The following is a 19,271-nucleotide window of genomic DNA, read 5'->3' as shown; positions in this document are numbered from 1 at the left end:
GCTATGACTCAGAAAGCAGTTTGGTTCCCTCAACACCTCGTTAAAGTCAGGGGTTAAAAATCTATAAGTTTACATTACACTACGTTGCAAGAATCATGCACTGATGTGTTGTGCCAGTGGTGCGCTGAATTCACAATGAGGTTCTCAGCTTTGTAGCATTACAACTACAAAGTTTTAAACAGTGTGTAGCAGACACTGCTTTAATACAGAACAGAGGAAACACCCAAAGTAACATCCATCCATTTTCTATACACCCTTGTCCCTAGTGGGGTCGGGAGGGGTGCTGGTGCCTATCTCCAGCTAACAATCGGGGCGAGAGGCGAGGTCACCCTGGACAGGTCGCCAGGCAACACAGAGACTGACAGGACACACAACCATGCACACACACATAGGGAGAATTTAGAGAGACCAATTAACCTGGCAGTCATGTTTTTGGACTGTAGGAGGAAGCTGGAGTACCCAGAGAGAGCCCATGAATGCACAGGGAGAACATGCAAACTCCATGTAGAAAGACCCCAGGCTGGGAATTGAACCCATGACTTGCTTGCTGCAAGGCAACAGCTCTACCAACTGCGCCACTGTGCAGCCCAGGATAGTTTCTTATTATTATTATTAATAATAATAATAAATAGCTCTCATTGTCATGTTTATTATCACAAAATATCATGATCAAACTTTGAGCCCATTCAAATTTAAATTCAAATTAAAAAATACTTTATTGATCCCAAAGGGAAATTAAATGTTGTAACTCATATCAATACAGGTTCTTCAAAGAGCTATTCTTCAAAGCCCACCCCTAATTACAAGTATTAGAAAGTGTGTAATCAACCCGCTCCATCTGCAAATAAACACAAAAAGCTAACAGCTAACATCTCACATATTTAGGTATAAGTGTTGTCTACAAAAAAGACAACACTTAAAAATCATAAATTCCTTTAAGTGACCAGAAATGGGGATGTGAAAACTGATTTGCACTGATTCAAACAGGTGAGTGAATGATGTGCATCATCTCTGAAGCAGTCATGACTAGATTCAGTTTTCACTTAAAATCTTCATCCAATCTGGCCAGAGACTTCACAGACATCCTGGGTGACTTCATGTGTGAGTGTCAGTATGGCCTTTTTACATGCAGCGGACAAGCAGCAGCTGTGAGCTGCTCCCAGTGTGTGGAGCTACGGCTACGAGAACATATGGGCATCAAAGAGCAAAGGATGTTCTAGCCATCTATCTCTTTTAATGTTCGTAATATAAACAGACACATACACAGAGACATATTTGTTTCTGACTTATGAGTGCGTGTGTGTGCGTGTGTACGTGTGTGTGACTGTGTGTAACAGTTTATGTTTGGAGAGATCTGGGAGCCTGGGAACTCAAATCACACTGGGCTTCCTCTGGCTCAAAGCAGCGTCATGGGAAACAACAATGCCCAAGGTCAACAGGACAGTTACACTGCAGACCATCCAACAGCCATAGAGCCCATTACACACCTTTAGCAAATTCACACTTATCTGTAGGTTTAAGCTTTATTTGTGACACAAAATGACACAATAAAAAAGATAATCGTCTGATTATCTGTAAATATGATCAGGGCATTATAATTGCAAATTATCTGCCTCAAGGCTACATTAAATTATGTCTTACAATTTAGTATGCCTTGTTCTGGCCGGATGATTATTTGTGATGCACAACTTTCTCTGTGCATTGCTGTTGATTAATGCTAAGTGCTATTACCACCTATGGAGGAAGACAGCAAGGGACAAGAAGAAGTTCCACCAAGAAAGTGACAAAAAGTGTAAAAAATGTGGCATCACTTTAAACTAAAGAGAAAAAACAGCACAACTCAGTGCATACACTACAAAATGGAACTGACGTTTCACAAGAACACGTCTTCGATGATGCAGGAAACATTCACTACATGCATTAAGCTCGTTTGTGGCTGCTAACAGATGTCGTTTTTGTTTCTTTTGCAAAAAAAACTTTTATCTGTGACTGTTAATACAGAATCTGGCAGATTATGCATGTTCAGAGAAATACTTTTTAGCAAGCACAGCAAGCTGTTCAAGAAGAGCAATGACGGATAAAACTTTTTTTAAACATAAAAGTTATATTTCAAACTTGAGGATGAAAGACAACTGTAATATAAAAGGAAGAGTTTACTAAGACCTCTATTTAGGTTTGATTTTTAATTTTAATTTGATTTCAAATCTGTTTTTACAATTCAAGAAAAAAGTTTTTCATGCTTCAAACTTGAGACTAAAAGTGAAGTTTCAAGCGTTTTGCATTTTAAGAAGTAAACTGTTTTCTTACTAAACAAAGGAACTGTTTTTTTTTTTTTTACTAGCGTTTTCTCTTTCAGGTATTTTTTTTTTACCAGCTTAAGAAGCTACTACAGAACAGAACAATTTTTAAAAATGCAATTACTGGATTAATCATCAGAATAATAAATGGGTTACACGATTATAAAAATAATTGTTTACAACAATCCTACTAAAGAATAGCTTAAGAGACATAGGATTTTGACAGATGTTGAACTCAGGATTTAGTGTTGGCGTTTATATTACATCAGTTGTTTTTATTTAAGTCAGTAGGGTCAGCAGAAAGACACAAACCCAGTCAGTGCATCAGCTTTTCACCATAATGCTCGCTTCAAATACAGAAACTGAATCGGGTCATCACTCTAGTACTGATATCCTTCTTATTGACCCTGAGCCTTGTATCCCGTTTACATCTGGCACCAACATCTGTCCTGGGTGAGCCGACTGCAGCAAGACCAATTATTATATCTGGACTGTGGAAGCAGCTGTACTACTGGAGAGGATATGTAAAGTCCATGCAGAAAGACCCCAAGCCCAGATTCAAACTCAGGACCTTCTAACAACAATCAGGATCAGGATCTGATAAGCAGAATAATTGTAGTGTTACTCTATTGCTGTTCAAGTTTTATTTATTTATTTATTTTTTATCTTATTCAGCAGTGAATAAGAAAATAATTGTTGAGAGTAAGAGAAATGACAGAGGTATATTCATTTGGTGTACAAACCTGACTTCTCCTGGGCCTACAGCAGAACCACTACCTTTCCCACCTCACACTTAGACCTGAGGGAAAACAGAACACAACCAAGAAGTTAAACAAGTTTAAAAGTTTAAAAATCATGCTAATGATTAGTTCAGTGGGACTGGTAAAAAAAAGAAAAGAAAAAGCTCATCAAAGTATCCGCCGTACTAAACGTGGCAGCAGTGTTTTGGGTACCGAGTTGAAAAACGAAGAGTGAAATAGAAAGGAAAGGCTGATAGAAACAACAAAATTTGGTTTATGCTCATTTAAGCAAAGATTTTTGTCTTTGCTGAAAAGGAGATGATGCATCAGATAATCACCTGATCATTTTTAATTATTCTTAGTTGCACTTTTCTTAGAATCTGAATATGCTCTTAGTAGTAACTGCAGTATTATTTTTTTGCCCTTACTGTACTGGGTTTTATTTAATTCTTGTTTTTTAGACAAATCTCATAAAAATCTTGTCTTGATTTCTGAGTTTCCTCTGTCGTTTCATGCCTAACAGGATAACTGGTTCCACTGTAGGATGCCTTCAATCTGTAACTGAAGCATCCTCCCATAAGAGGAATGCATCAGGGAACAGTAATAGAACATCCCTCTCTTATGTTTCTGCCAACTGAGGAACAAAACAGCTCTTGAATGTTTTGTCCTTTTTACCTCTCCTGGTTCTCTTACATAACCCAACTCTTTAGACCCAGCACAGCTTGCTAACAGCAAACTCTGCAGGGACATTGACAATCCACCTTGTGTGAATTACAGACGCTTTGCCACAACACTGCCAAAGAAGAAAAAATTGTGTGTAGGCTGCCTTTTTTTTTCCAAACATGGCTATACCTGTCACAATAAATCAATTAATTACATTCTAAATTAAAACTAGTACAACTTTCATTTGCATTATTTCTTGTTGTAACTCATTAATTTAAAAGCTTTTTCTATCTTTTCACCAAAAACTGGTGGGTAAAAGTCTTCAGTGCGGTGACTTAAGCAGCCCTTTGTTTGAAGGACAATTTTGTCATTTTACTTGTTCTTGTTATTTATTTTTAACATTTATAATGTCTTCCAGTTTCAGTGTTAAATATTCATTAGAATTTAAAGTTTATTAATATTTGAGAATGTGTTCTTGCATTATTATACCATTATATTACATTACTTGAAAGTGGTCTTTAAAAAACAATGTTATCGTTTGTCACAATAACTTCTGGGATAATTTATCATCCAGCAAAATTTGTTACCGTGACAGGCGTATGACACATGACACATGATCAAAAGACGAGACAATGCATGGAGACAGCGTCACAAGAACTAAAAGTCTAAGAATCTCATTTTTTTTGTTTTGTCAAATGCAGTTTACCAATCACAAAACTGTGTTTTGTGGCATTTGTAACCAGTGTAGTAAATGTTGTGGTCAACATTCTGGGCAGCGGTGGTAGGAGTTTGTATCCACATCAAAAGGACCTGGGTGAGATGGCTCAGGCATCTGATCAGGAATCCTTCTGGGCATCTTTCTTTGGAGGTTTTGGAGGCAGACCCAGAACTCAACAATATCAATATCTAACTTTTATACCAAGTACCCAAAATACTGCCACACAAACATCTTGCTTACTAGATTAGGTCAGCTGGCATAATATGCAGTATTAAGTCAGTTCAGTCAGTACAACAAGAGAACTTTAGAGCTTTTTCCTCTGCTATTTCAGAGGAAACTCCTAAACTCGATGTTAGGAGTGTCTAACATCGATAATAGAATCAATGTATCAGGGTATCTTGCTTAAAGTACTTTCTACTCTGATTATGAAAGACATCTCACAAGCTCTTGTTGTGTCCTCCGTAATGAATGACAAACCAAAAAACAATATTAGGTCTTAAACCTTAGTTTATTCAATTCAATTCAAAACTACTTTATTGATCCCAAAGGGAAATTAAATGTTGTTGTAACTCATTAATTGAAAGTCTTCAGAGAGTTATTGTAGACGGTGATGGCTGTTGTCAGGAAAGATCTCTTGTAGCGGTCTGTATTACAGTGAATCTTCCAAACACTACTAAAAATGCTGAATTTCAAATACATTGCCGACAGAAAAAAAAAGGTTTGTTGCTAGTTATTGGCAGAGGAAGACAGTATGGTCTTTTGGGACTAGTTAAAGCCCTTGTCCCTCTCCTTATTATGCTGAACATAAATAAAACAATACACATTTCTGATACTCTGAAAATATTAAGAAACCATACAAGAATGTATAAGTCACTACAAAGAAGTCTCACAGGTATTTCAATAGGCATTTCAAAGGCTCAGTTATTGCTTTGAGGTGTGTAGAGCTGTGTCAGCAAAGCCCAATTAGCTTAAAAGCATCAATACTGATATAGCACAAGGTGATTTTAAAATGGAAGTTCATTTTGATAAAATGGGCAACCCTTATTTGAGAGAATCTGTATTCCTAACCATGTTTTTATGAGATGTTGTGGGTTACATTTCTTACCTTGCACCACGCAGAGAGAAAAAACCAGCAAGAGTGTAAAATAAAACACACGACAGTAATGGCTGCTTTAATCCACTGATGCTTTAAAAACCAGACTGTTCCTCTGGTTTTGTAAGAGCTGGTTTAGGTAAACAGGTCTTTTATAGTCCCATGAGTGAAAACAGAACATCTTCAGATAAAAGCAGAATGTGGACACCACAGACTGTCCCAAGTGTGACCATATTTCACACACCATTTGCGACTAAAGCAAACATTAATGCTCTAGGAGTTGGCCCGTCTAACGACCATACATGGAATGCAACTTTTGGCTCAATAGCAAAATTACTCAGAGAAAAAAGGGAAAAGCAGCACACAGCAACTAAAATTAGATCTAAAAATCCATGATGGAAGCCAGCGTTGTTTTCCAGACTTTGGTCTTAATGCCATTACATCATCTCAAAGCCATTTAAGTAAGCCAAAAAAAAAAAAAAAAACAGCTATCTACAGTGGCCATTTCACCACTTTGTAATTTACTCTATTTAATTTTTTTTTGGTAGAAATTACAGTGTGCTGTTTTTCGGTTTCTAAAAGCCACTAAAGAAGTGGTGTGATCCCCTGTGGAGACATATGGCTTCAGTCTGAGCACAGCGGTGAGAGCAAAGACATAAAGGAAATAAATGCACTGAGACACTGACAAGCACAGAGTTTGGAGAGCTCGTGTTGTCTTTGAACAAAATGTCACACCAGGGAAACCACAGCCTTTTACTGGCACCATGGCAACGTGTTTGGTGCGTATTGGGGGTAAAGCTAAAGCTGCGGAATCAGGTGTGAAAGCTGCAACACGAGATCATTTGCACAGAGAACGAGCAAACGTTAAAAAGCTCTTCCAGCTTGTGCAAGTGTTTGCATTCATGCATTATTTGAGGCATCGTTAGCTACGTCGCCTGAGCAGGAAGACCGAGTAATGACCGGGATTGAAATGGAAGAGGACTGCTGAAATGAGGAAGATAACACTAAACATAAAAGAAACAGCAGCAGATTAAACTAGTTGATGTTGATTGTGCTCCTCATTTCAGGGTATTTTCTCTTGAACTTTGTCACTTTCTTTTCCTGCTTATTTCTGTAGCATGAAAGTCATGGATCATTTAGGGGTGCTGTGTGGAAAAATGACACCAGACATGAAAATTAGGCATATGACTGGTACATTTTATGAAAATGAAGAACAAATTGCTGACCACTAAGCAAATCCCTTCTGCCAGCCTATGCAGCTGTCACACAGGGGAGATTCTTCCCTAAAGGACATTGTTTCAGACACATTCTTCACGCCGCTGTGTCAAAGGACCTAACTCACACATCAAATCCCTCAACCATTCCCTAACGATGTTTTGAACAAAGTCTGGCTGGTGCAAAGTGAGCCCTGCCGCCATCAGTTAAGTGACCCGTCTGTTTTACTAAATATCAAACTCAACATCAGCTTTGGTGGGCACATTAGAATAAGCCGTCACTGCTCTTCTGAGGCGATGACGTAAGTCTGGTTGCTATATAGTAATGGTGAGTGGGATGGATCCCTTTTCAAAAGCTCGTGTAAAAAAACACAGCCTTGGATGCATCTTAAAACGGTGTTAAAAACAACATAATGCACTGAGAGGCGAACAGAGAAAGACGTAACAATGTCTTTATAATCTCCTTGGACACCGGCCCAGGCAGAGTGGGTGTCTGGACGACACGCGCTTGCTTGCTCATTCGCTCATCTGCTCCAGAAAACTGGGCTGAGGCCGCAATGTGTTGCCTTCTATGTTCGCTGTGGTTACCTCCCACATGTAGCCCCTCCACCCACCCACCCCCCCGTCATTCTCTTTTGCTCCCTCACTCGTGGCTGTTGTGGTTTGGATCCTACTCATTGCAGTCCCTCTAACAAAACTGCCATTTCAAGAATGTCACATCCTTTGCTGCATGCTGAACTTTTTCTGGTTTTGGTTGCCATTAAATAGCCATTATATTCTAGGTTTTTTTGGAAGGAGTTTCTGTGACACAAGGTAGTATGTAATGGAAGAGGATACATGTTTTCAATTTTGCTATATACAAATAAAAATGTTGTATAGAAATGTATGTCAAAAGCATAAAAATGTGTTGTGTCCTCTTGAGTAAGTACTGGGTTTTACCCAGTGTATTATAAGCCTGGTGGGCCACCAGGCTTTATTTGCTCCCCCACCAGGCTAAGCAATGTTTTTTCTAAGATTTTTTTTATACACCAGTAACAGTGATAGCAAAGACAAGTTGAAGAAGAAGTAGTACAAAGTATGGTATTCAGTTGTTGGACAAGATGTTTGAAGCTTGGTTCCCCTTTTTCCAGTAAAACGTATAAGTAAGCAGTTTTCTTTTTTTGTGCAATTATTGTGATTCTGGTGATTTCTGCATCATGTTTTCTTTGACGGACAAACAGAATCAAAATGGGTGGTTGTCATATTTACAGTTGACCAATTTTTATAAGTTTGTCAGATTTAAGCAAACGCACCGGTTCAAATGTAAATTGTCACCTTCTTAATGTGACGTATTACCTGATGAAATCAGCTGTCAACCTAGAAATCGAGAGGCGATTTTTTTGTGTCATGTTTATGATTTTGAATTGTATAGATAACTGGTTGCACAAACTGTAAGTCATCATCACATCACTCCCTCAACTTGCAAAGCTAGCGTAAGCTTGGTTTATGCTTGCTGCATATCGGATAAATTAAACCACAGACTAAAAAATTCTAAATAATACAATTTGTGAGGAGTCACTCACACTATATTCTCCTGAATGTAGCTCCAGTTGTCACAAAACAATGTACAACAAGTACTTTTGTGGGTTATTTTTACAGTATAAGTAGTAGCTTTTAACTGTTTAACTAAGTGTATCTAAGTAAACGGTACTGAACATTTTAGTGAATAAAACATGGATGGAAATATAATGTGGAGCTCATGTTGTTTGACACCGAGAGTCGAATTCTGCATTTTGATCTAATGTTACGGAAGAATGGTAAGGCTGACAGAGACAGACATATACACGCTGACTTGAGTTATTAAAGCCAGCTGGTGAGTACAGCTGACATTTTGAAAAGCCAGTGAGCAATGTTGTTTTTCAAGCATCCAGACAGATGGGTGCAGTAAAAGATGAAGTGCTAAATCAAAGATGATTTCTCAAAGTAAATATGATGAAAAAGCCCTCAGAGTGTAACTGTAAACTCTTCAGACCTAAACCATATGGATCTAAAGAAGAGTCACATTTGTGCCGCCTACGCACAGCAGAGTGATTAGGAAACGATAAGTCTGCGGTCCAAAGAAAAAAAAGAAGTTGTTGAAATTGCGGGTGCCAACGCTATTACAATGTACAGTGCCGCATCATAAAGACAAACACATGTTCTCCATAAATGGCTTCAAGTTCTCTCCAGTTTATAACAAAACTCAATTAACATTAATCAATCAAGGTTGATTAATGTTCCAGCAAGTTCTCGACTACCTTAAACACTTTTACTACAATGAAAAAAACAGATTGGAGAAGAACTCTACCAGAGTCTGAACCAGTTACAGTGGGAAGGATTGTATTGAAAAATCAGAAAATCCTACACAATGTAGCCTTTGAACTCCAATCTGTCGTCATCTATGATCTAACGTATGACAGATTGACAGTGGATTGCCACGACTTTTCACGGGTCGGAGAATGGCATGAGACCAATCACAAAGCCAAAAGTCAGCTAGAAGTCATCTGCAATCTGAAAGTGTATTTTCACACACATTACTTCACACAGGCCAGCCAGTCATAATATAATCATGAATTTCATATGAGCTTTTCAGTAAAAAAAACAAAAAAAAAACAAAACGATTTTTCCTTTCATTTGCGTACAGTGAAGCCTGATAAAAACCCCTTCACTTTTCCTGCATATGTGTGACATTAGCTGCATGTCCACTGACCATTATTTGATGTGCACCAGTTCCACAATATGATGCTACGGTAACGCTTTATTTGAAGGGGGGTGAATTCATGAAAATGAATAAGCCTTCATGAATATTTATGACTGTTGTCATAAAGCGTCATTCGGTAAATTATGACACTTTTAATACAAAGTTGACATTATTCAAAATGTCGTTGTTATGACAACTTGACATGAACCAAGAAATCATTACTGATATCAATTTGTTCTAAAAGTATTACTGATTACACTTTAAAAATTAGGTAACTTTATGTTATTAAAGGTAAAATTTAAACAGTAATGATTTCTGTTTAAACTTTACAGAATAAACACGAATAAACACTTATTCGTGTTTATGACAGATGCTATGTCATGTTTATGAAAGTGTCATGACAGTCTTATTCACCCCCCTTCATATAAAGTGTTACCGATGCTACTTCATAGTTGTAACAATGTTCCTTCAAATGCAATAATGGTCATTTAGGACTGTAGACAAACTTTTTGCACCGGTTGCACTGGTGCACCAAATACAATATTTCATTAACAGCCCAGTAAACAAAGTTATTTAACTGAAGCAGAACACAGGTAACTTAGTGAGCAAGTGTTTAAAGTACTTCAACAAGTTGAAATTTACACTTAAAAAACATCTTGAGATAAAAATGAATAAAATGAAAAGAAAGTCTAAATTATAAGTGCAAATGTCAAGTCATTATTTTAAGAAGAATTATTTTGGACGTGAACTTAGCAAAGGGAATGTTAAATTTTATGATCTGGTCTGATGACCTGCTTGCTGCCGATGAAAGGCGACGGAGAGAGGGGACACTTGAGCGGTGTATTAATCATGGTATGTTCTTTAGCATCTTCTGATCTCAAATGGGGGCCAGGGCTATTTCAGACTAAACCAAGAGAAGCCTGATTTAACATCAGAAAGTATTAAATACAAAGGTGTGTCTTCTTATAGAGTACATGTAAGCTTCTGTTTTCAAGTGTATCTGCATCATGCAACACCTTAACCAAATGTTGTGTATGTTTTTATCTCTGTACAGCTTTCATGATCAACTCTTCCTCAACCTTCTTTTAGTTTCAATGTGGTCACTGTAACACCTTGACTGTTTTTGCAAACCACTGTGCTTCACAGCTGGGAGGATGTGTTCATACTATATTGTTCTCTCAAGCTCAACATTTCCACTTTGGCTGTCCAAAAGTTTTATTTTATAATGTTTTTTTATCTGATGCAACATGACAGTCCTAGCAGCAGTCTCCAGCCAACCATACTTCAGCTGATGTAACTTTCATGACCATTTGCTCACCAAGGCCTGTAAAGTGCTAAGCAGCTTTTGAGTGTTGGTGTCTGACCTCAGGTTGAACTAGCCAGGATGTCAATTTCTGCACAAACTTAGATTGTGAATGGTGTTGAGGTGATGCCACACAAAGGGACTTTAATGACATAAAACTGCTAATCCACATGACTTAATGTAATGCTGGCCCACTCTTTGAAGCTAGAGCAGTTTCAACTGTTCTGTTAGAGCTGTGTTTATAGGACCTTTTGACCGTTCTTCAAGAAGTGCATTTGTGATGTCAAACACTGATGTTGGTCAATGTTGATGTTGGTTCAAAGTCTCTGCACCTAGCCAATAGACAGTTATGTCGTAAGATAGCTCATTATAAAGACATAGTACAAAATGGTTACGCTCTGAAACAGAATCATAATTACTTCTAACTACATATTTTCTCATTTTTGTGGCATTTAGAAAATAGAAATACATTTAGGTAATTCTAAGTGACCTTAAACAAGCCTGATTTCTGGCTTAGTTTGACTTCTTTTTAGATCTGGTAAAAAGACACACAGTGGCCATGATGTAAAAGCTCACAAATAGTTGTGGGGACATTGTGAGGAGAAAAGAAATCAAGAAAATATAGGTCAATCGTACCCAATCCCATCAATATTTAACTACTATCGCAATTAAATATTTTCCTTTGACATTGTTTCTCATTTGTTTCTGGGCACGTCATAAGAAAAGTAGGAACAGGTTGCCAGAGCAGAAACGGAGGAAAAGATAATAATAAAAAAGATAAAAAACCCACAAATTTCTGATAGTGATTTTTCATTTTGTTGAAGTCATGAAAACACCCCGTGCTTTCGGAAGTTTTAAAATGGTAATATTTATATTTGAATTTAGCTTTATAACAGAGTAAATTGGAGTTCTTTTAAGGGCTGGTGGAAACCCACAGCTGATGAATATACCTGACTTTATTGGCCATTCACATGCTTTAATTTTTGGTAGAGATTACAGTTTGAAAGAAACATGTTGTGACTTAACATTTCTGTAAAAAGACCCCAGCACAGGTCAGTTTACCTCTCCTGCATTTGGTCCAGGGCCGGCGCAGATAACTTTTGCAGTTTGGGTAAATGCTAGAAGAGAAGGAAAGGGAACTTCTCCAGATTACAACATGCAGATGGATACTTTAGCCGCAAGAGAAAATGGCAGAACATAAGACTAATTGGACATCTTGAAGTCAGCAGGTGTATATCCATACTTCGGAGATGGCAACGTCCACCAGAAAGATATCGGTGGAAAGAAAACTCCAGGACGAGTTATATGACTGGAGGCATTTATGTCTGCAAGGATATTTTTCAGTTTCTCATTGGGAGAGCTTCAGAACTTTGATTTTTTTTAGAAACAGATTATATTACATAGCATGCCACTGGCACACAGATCTGGGCCTGCCCGCACTGGTGCCCCGCGCTGACTAACTGGACCTATTAGCTTTAACACCCAAGTAAAAATAATTATTCTTTTAGCTGAAAGAAACCATAATATAACATGTTGTATGTATTACTATCTTTTATTTCCACAATAATGTGGCATTCACGAACAATCTGATATTTTTGAAAGGTTCTTCACCCTGAAACATAGGAATCGAGACTATTAGTGAGAGCAGTTCTGTTATAATGTTCTGCACACAGTGCAACAGCTACTATTATTTTTATTTCATTTTAAATGATATTTATTTAATTGGTGAATAAATACAATAACAGAATGGGGTGGAGGTATGAGCGCTGGGAGTGAAGGCTCATGGCTGGTTTTCATCACGTGTCAGCGACGCAGGCGTCGGCTTCATGCAGCACGGATAAGAACGGTCACAGTACGCTGCTGGTTAATGTTTAAGTGTTGCTTACTGTTGCTATAATTGTTATATTTAATGGTGCAGACAGAGATTTTTGTTTCTGCCAGAGCAACTTAATTGTTAAATAATGAATTAACTGTAATTAGACAGTTTCTTTTATTTAATTTTGCTTGTCACCACCTTACCGCCTAACCAGCAAAGTTAGGAAGTTATTACAACAGAACCTGTCTGACAACCTGAAGTAGTCTAAAAGATTTCCAAAAGCACTTAACAATTGAGGGGGAAGCAATATTTGGACATTGGTTTGAAAAACATTTGCTCTAATTTGCTCTAATTAATGCAGTTAAAATGGAATTTGTGTGGATGCAAATACTTTTTAATGGAACTGTGTCTGCACTCTGTATTAAACTATGATATTGTAAATCTCATGAACAGTTTATGTCATGTTGCTCTATAAATCCAACCCTCTGTAATGTAATGTAAAGGCTGCAGGGTGTGGCGTGCAAGGTCTTTTAATAAAAGTTGAGGGTAGCACAGCTTGTTTTTAGAGTGAAGCTCTCATCACTTTATCCATGGGCAACAACACGCTGACAAATGATGAACATGTTTGATCCAAGCCACAAACCCACAGGGGTGTGAAGCAGAACAGAACCACAAGACAACAACTGCACGGCTCTCTGAACCACAGGACGAAGGTGTTGTTTGACAGCTCTGTGACTCTACAAGGATCTATAATGAAGTTTGATCACACAAAAAGTTGGATGAGCAGTTTCAGGATTCTCTTCAAATTTCAGATTTCATTCTTGGATTTCTTTGCTTCTTGTTCCGCCCACATTCTTTTATCCTGTGACGTTAACATTTAAAAGGAGCACGCCAACAAATACTGTCATGACAAATAATAAAAAATCTGTAATCTGTGTCTGTAATTAGACTCACAAATATTCTTGTGGGAGCAGAGGACTGCAGCATAGCTGCATCCTTGGTTTCAATGAAGAATGCAAACAATCTAGGCTATCCATCCTGGGAAAACTGGAAGACAAATGTTGAAAGCGTTTCCCACACTAAGGCTGTGTGAGATAAGGAATATGAGCTTTAGAGCAAAACAAGCAAGCCAACTTCTAGGTATATTGCATAAAAGATTGAGTGGTCCAATTCTGCTGCAGTGCAGGTTTAGTTCTGTAACTTAAGGTCCATGTTTTATACCGGGGTTGAGACAAGCTCATACCTCTCTAAGACTCCGTGGTATTGGTAAGAAAAGCTAATGACTGTTTATTATGGGTTTTGGTGGCAGTACCATATGTCCAGTATTGAGCAGGATGACTCACACACTGTTATCAAGATGAGATTTTTAAATAATACCACATAAATGTGGAATTCAGACTGAGTGAACATCATTTTTCTAAGACTTGGTTGACATATGATTGTAGATTTCAAATATTTTGTTCTGCATCTCAAAAAAATATTGGTAGTTTCACCTAGGGATACACAGATTTATTGGCCAGCCGCTTTACTGGTGCCGATTTGCTTAATTTACGGAAATCGGTGATTGGTCGATACTCACATGTGAAGCCGATCTTATCCACTGATCATATACCTCAGGAAGGTCTAACCATCAAGCACTGTTCTCTTCTGCTCTGCTGCGAGAGGTTTGGCTGACTGACAGACACCAGGTCAGGTCTGCACATTTGTAGTTAACAACGGTCACCACACTGTTACCAACTCAGCAACTTTCTTGCTAGATTTAGGAACATTTCAGACAAAAAACAAACAAAAAAGAATTGGTGGAGTGTCGAGATGTGTGTGGGAACTTGGTGACAGCGGTGTCAGAGATTTTTACATGTTTCATGCTGTATAGGAAACTAATAAAAATATGTTTTGAACATCTTTGTTAAAACTGTCAATATCCTGACAGTAGAATATGAGATAGATAATCCGTGAAAAAGATCAAACTCCTCTGCCTCCTTTCTGTGGTCCTACAGCTATCTGAAGAAATGCACCACTTCCTGTCAGAAACAACCAATCAGAGCCAGCAGGAGGGTCTTAGCGCTGTCAATCACCCTCATGTATGTGCTGTTAAGCTAAGCTAGTCACAAGAGGTCTGGCATAATTCTCATCCTGAAATCCACTGATGTGGTTCTGTTGCTTACCAGTTGTCATGTGTGGACATGTACTGAATAAGTCTGTGCTTCCAGGCTGCAGGAGAAGCCTTTCTGGAAGTCCTTGCTTCACCGTCAACAACTGTCTGTGAACACTGGCCACACCTGAGACAAAATATATATGAAAACATTCTAAATGGGAATGGATCAATTTACAAGTAAAATTGTTCTCTATGTCTCCTCACTTACATGTGACCTAAGGATAGCATGCAAATAATGATGCAAATAATACAAACCCATTATTATTACACGCATTCTATCTTCATACCGTCTAGATGTTTTATGAAAGTTAAAACCTCTCAGATCTGACAGGATTTTATTTATGTTAAGGTAAACTACATGAGCTAAAAACAAAAATCAATGAATCATAAGAATCATGGAAGAATTCGTATTTATCAACAGTGCGATTTATACTACTGAATACATTGTCTCAGCTGTAGATTTATCATGAAGATAAACTGGCCCTGTTGATATTAATAAAAGCTGTTCATCACTGATAACTGATTATGTCTGTCTGAAACAGTCTGTTGATGTGCAGCTTGTTTGACCCCTAAAGCAAAACAAGTTACACAAACTGCTACATATATCCACACTGTTAATTCCTGTTATGTACAGTTGAAACCAGAAGTTTACATACACCAAATAAAAACGCACAACATTTTTTCTCAGTCTGAAGTTAAAGCAGATCAACTTTCTTGGGAGTTTAGGAGACTGGGAATCGTATGATTATGAGAAACCCACCTTATCCACCGATCATATCCAACTCTACAGAGGTCAGAAAATCAGCCACTCTTTCTGCTCTGCTGTGAGATAGACCCACCCACCAGATCATGCCTGTGAATGCGCAGTTAACAATAGTCACTCACTTCTGCCAATTTAGTGACTTTCCAGACAAAAAAAATGTTATCTGCTAAAATCGGAATCAGGAGGTAGAGTTTTCTAATGATTGGTAATCAGCGAAAAAACTGGAATCGATGCAACCTTACTTAGAATGACACAGTTCAAGTCCAGACCCAAGTCTAATAGAGGATTTCTGGCAAACACTTAAAAAATGATCACAGACTCTGTCCATCAAATCTGACTGAGCTTGAACCATTTTACAGGAGAGCATGGTCATTCTGTATATATTCAAATCTGACAGAAACATCACAACAATGTAGCTGTAATTACATTAAAAGGTGGTTCTATGGAGTATTAACTCAAAAAGGTTCAAAACAATAAAACGCCACACACTTCAGATTATTATTTGGAAGAATTTCTGATAACCTTGTATAATTATTTAATTAGCAGACAAAGGTCAGTGGACAAACAGATGGACATCATCTTGTTGTAAATTTACTATAAGATGTTGCAGATTTAACTACTTAGCATTATATTAAACATATATAGTCTTTACTGTCACTCAGCTGTAGATTTAAAATGCACACATTGAGTGAAATTTCATTGCAAAGCTCCAATAAATATGGGATATTTGTCTCAATGTAAATCTGCACAAAACTGCATTTTTAAGCAAGCCTATGATTGCTGTTATCAGAATTTAAAAATTACTTAATTGAGTAAAATTTTCTTAAGTGCTATCTCTTTTTTTTTTTAAGCTGAGAAGTGCTAAAATTGCACAGTGAGTGAGACACTTATGAAGCTTTCCTGTCAGTGCTCTCTGGTGGACAAACTAATACGATGAGGATGTTTTATCAAACATACCTTAACATCTCTATGTTTTCAGCACTTCCCTTCTATGTGTATAAAAACAAAACAAAACAAAAAAACACAGCCAACCAATCTGTCCTTTAGTGGAGATCCCAGTAAATTCATCTCAACTTGAGAGAGAAAGAGAAATGCTAAAAAAAATCTGTAAAACAATCTCTGAGCTCAATCCGGACTCTGAGGGCCTCACTTAACCTCGTAAATGTTAAACTCCATGACAAGATGCAACAGAACAAGTCTGGCTTGTGTCCAAGAGTTCCCAGGAAAAAGTCTGTTCTCCCTAAACAGAATATGGCAGCACAACTTTGATTTGTAAAGTTGTGTCTGAATGATTGCCAAGACTTCTGGAGAATGTATTTTGAACAGATGGGACTAAAGTAGAGATTTTTGTCCAAAATCCACAGTGACATGTTTAGAAAAAACAAGCCAATTTATCTGCAGAAACTTCCCTTAGCTGTTAAGCATGGTGTTAAAGAGGCGATGTTTGGGCTTGTTTTGCAAACAGAGGACCAGGGTCAAGATGTTAATATGGCCCAGTCAAAGTCCAGACCTCAACATTATCAAAATTGTGTTGGGACTTTGAGAGAGCTGGTCACGAATAAATGTCTGCAAAATATCCAATAATTGGAGCATATGGTCGCCAGTCATTTTATTAGGTTCACCTGTCTGATTGAAACAGAAATATTAAATCAGCCAAGTAACTCAATCCATATCACCATGTAGATGACTTGCTGAAAAAGACTAATTCTTCATTTCTACTAAGGGAGAAGTGAGTGCAGAACGCTACTATGGGCCCCTTCAGTTGGAGATCCACAGGACAATAGTACGGCACAGTTAGGGTGGTGCTACTAGCATCACAAAACACCATCCATAGTCCATCGACTGGGGGACATTAAAACATGACTGCTTGTCACAGGCATAAGATATACTAGTGCATCATATTTGTTGTCACACTAGCACTAGTTTGGTTGCAACCCAAATGCCATGTTTGGGGTTTGGGTTGCAACCTGCCAGACCAGTGAGAGTCCAATACACCGGACCATAAAGTGCTCGACTCGTTTTGCACCGCTCAGAGGAAACGCGGCAGTTGAAGCAAATGGACTACTGCAAGAGAAGACCACAGAGTCTACCATTCACACAACCTTACCAACATGGAGCAATAACAGACTGGCAATATCTTACAGAGTTTAAATAATCTTAACTTAAACTGCTTTCTTTCTTCCCTCATGCCAATGAGAACTCCAATGGCCTCTACAGTCACCAAATCTCAACCCAACAGAGGACCATGGAACATGAACATGGAACATGATGGAATCTGTAGCCAATGAATTTGCAGCTGCTGAGAGATGAGATCACATAACATGGACTAAAATTTTTAGTGACTGGTTCCAACATCTTGTTGATCCAGTGCCACAAGGAATTGGGGAGGTTCTGAAGACAAAAGGGGTTCTAATCTGGCAAGGTGTACCTAAACGGTATGGTATGTAGGTATGTTGTAAAGAAAAATGGTCTGACATGTCTCTGCAATGAAGTGAGAGACTGACCAAATCAGATACAAAATCTACTGAGTGTCTAACAAGTTATCTCTGCTACAGGCAGTTCTATAAGGCATTGACAGACATGGAAAGGTTCTTCGTACATCAAAAATTAGTACTTGCTGAAGGTATTATAGAATGTGAAGTATATAAAGTACAGAATAAAGAATACTTACCTAAACATCATATTATTTGCATCAAATTCACAGAGTCTGAAAAGGCATTTCTATTACGGGAACTGTTTGGATTATGTAAATTCAACATGGGATAATGTTCGGTGTTTGAAGAGTTTTTCTAAAGCTAAGTAAAAGGGTTTATGCAACCAGAACAGTCGTTCCAGAAATAGAAAACATAAGAATATAAGTTTTTAGACGTGTCTTTGTTTTGTTTGATATGGACATTGTGAACATTCCCACGAACATTCAGCCAAAGATCTTCTGAACTTTCGATCTTACAGAACAGGGTTGTAAATCCATGCTGTGTGTTTATGCTACTAACAGAACAGCTACATGTTGACAAATGCAGCAGGGTCTATGTAACAACAGCGGAACAATATCGAGGGTACCGTCAAGTCTCCAGCATCCAGTCGGTCGGAGACAAAATTTCTAAACAGAAACTCCAATTAGCTTAGCAAGCTAATGTGTTAATGGTTTTATGAACGTCGTTCAAAAGGAACGTTAATAACTTTGTTGCACCGTACATGCTGCACCAAAACAATGTAATGGAAACTATCTATGAAAAATGTCAGGGGCTGTTTTTTTTTTTCTTCAATGAAGTGAAGAGAACCCATTTACTTCATTTTGCTAACTCTTTTTGTTGTATTAATATTGAGGACCAGAAACACGTCTAAACGCTGAATAAACGCAGCTCCCTGCCGTCTTAGCACAGGTGACTTACCCCTTGGAAAACAAATGTAACCCTCTTCCACCGCTGGCTCGGCACTTCTGCAGACCGATACGAGGCTACACATGTGTCCACAAGTGTCAGTGTTTTTGGAGTTAGTTAGAGCCAACACATCGTACAGAAGATGTTCTGCTTGTGGGGAAAACTGGTTCCTCTTCCGGTCCGAGAAGTTAAGACCGTTTAAATTATTTGGGGTCTTACCGAGGCCGAAAGTAACAAGAACCATAATTTTATGCTTTCTTTTTAAATCCTACCCTTTTATATATAATATGTATAAGTTACGACCATGTGTAATTTCTGGCATTCAGAAAAATAAAGGAGTGAGACCTCCTCGGGTTTTGCTTTTACTTGCCCTTTGCCGTGTTGTTTCTATAGTTATACTCGATTGCCAT

At 38.0% G+C, this 19,271-nt stretch overlaps 1 protein-coding gene across 7 annotated transcripts in view; it reads right to left on the bottom strand.

Moving 5' to 3' along the window:
* Nucleotides 1-19,019, bottom strand: part of ncalda (neurocalcin delta a) — an 81,647-nt gene extending 62,628 nt beyond the window's left edge. For 2 of the 7 annotated variants that reach the window (XM_015009401.2, XM_088006050.1), the window contains exons 1-3: nt 18,874-19,008; nt 14,729-14,842; nt 3,041-3,096 (exon numbers count right to left, since the gene is read on the bottom strand). The gene's annotated coding sequence lies outside the window, so the exon portion shown is untranslated. Of the gene's footprint in view, nt 1-3,040; nt 3,097-14,728; nt 14,843-18,873 lie in introns of all 7 variants that reach the window. The other 5 variants (XM_015009399.2, XM_015009400.2, XM_088006051.1 and 2 more) reach the window with 3 other exon arrangements.
* Between the last annotated feature and the right edge of the window lie 252 nt (nt 19,020-19,271).

This window comes from Poecilia mexicana, unplaced genomic scaffold (genome assembly GCF_051168715.1).
Source record: "Poecilia mexicana isolate PSO_F unplaced genomic scaffold, ASM5116871v1 scaffold_6, whole genome shotgun sequence".
NCBI lineage: Eukaryota > Metazoa > Chordata > Actinopteri > Cyprinodontiformes > Poeciliidae > Poecilia > Poecilia mexicana.
The sequence above is the reverse complement of the archived record's forward strand: the minus strand, read 5'-3'. Positions and strand labels throughout refer to the sequence as shown.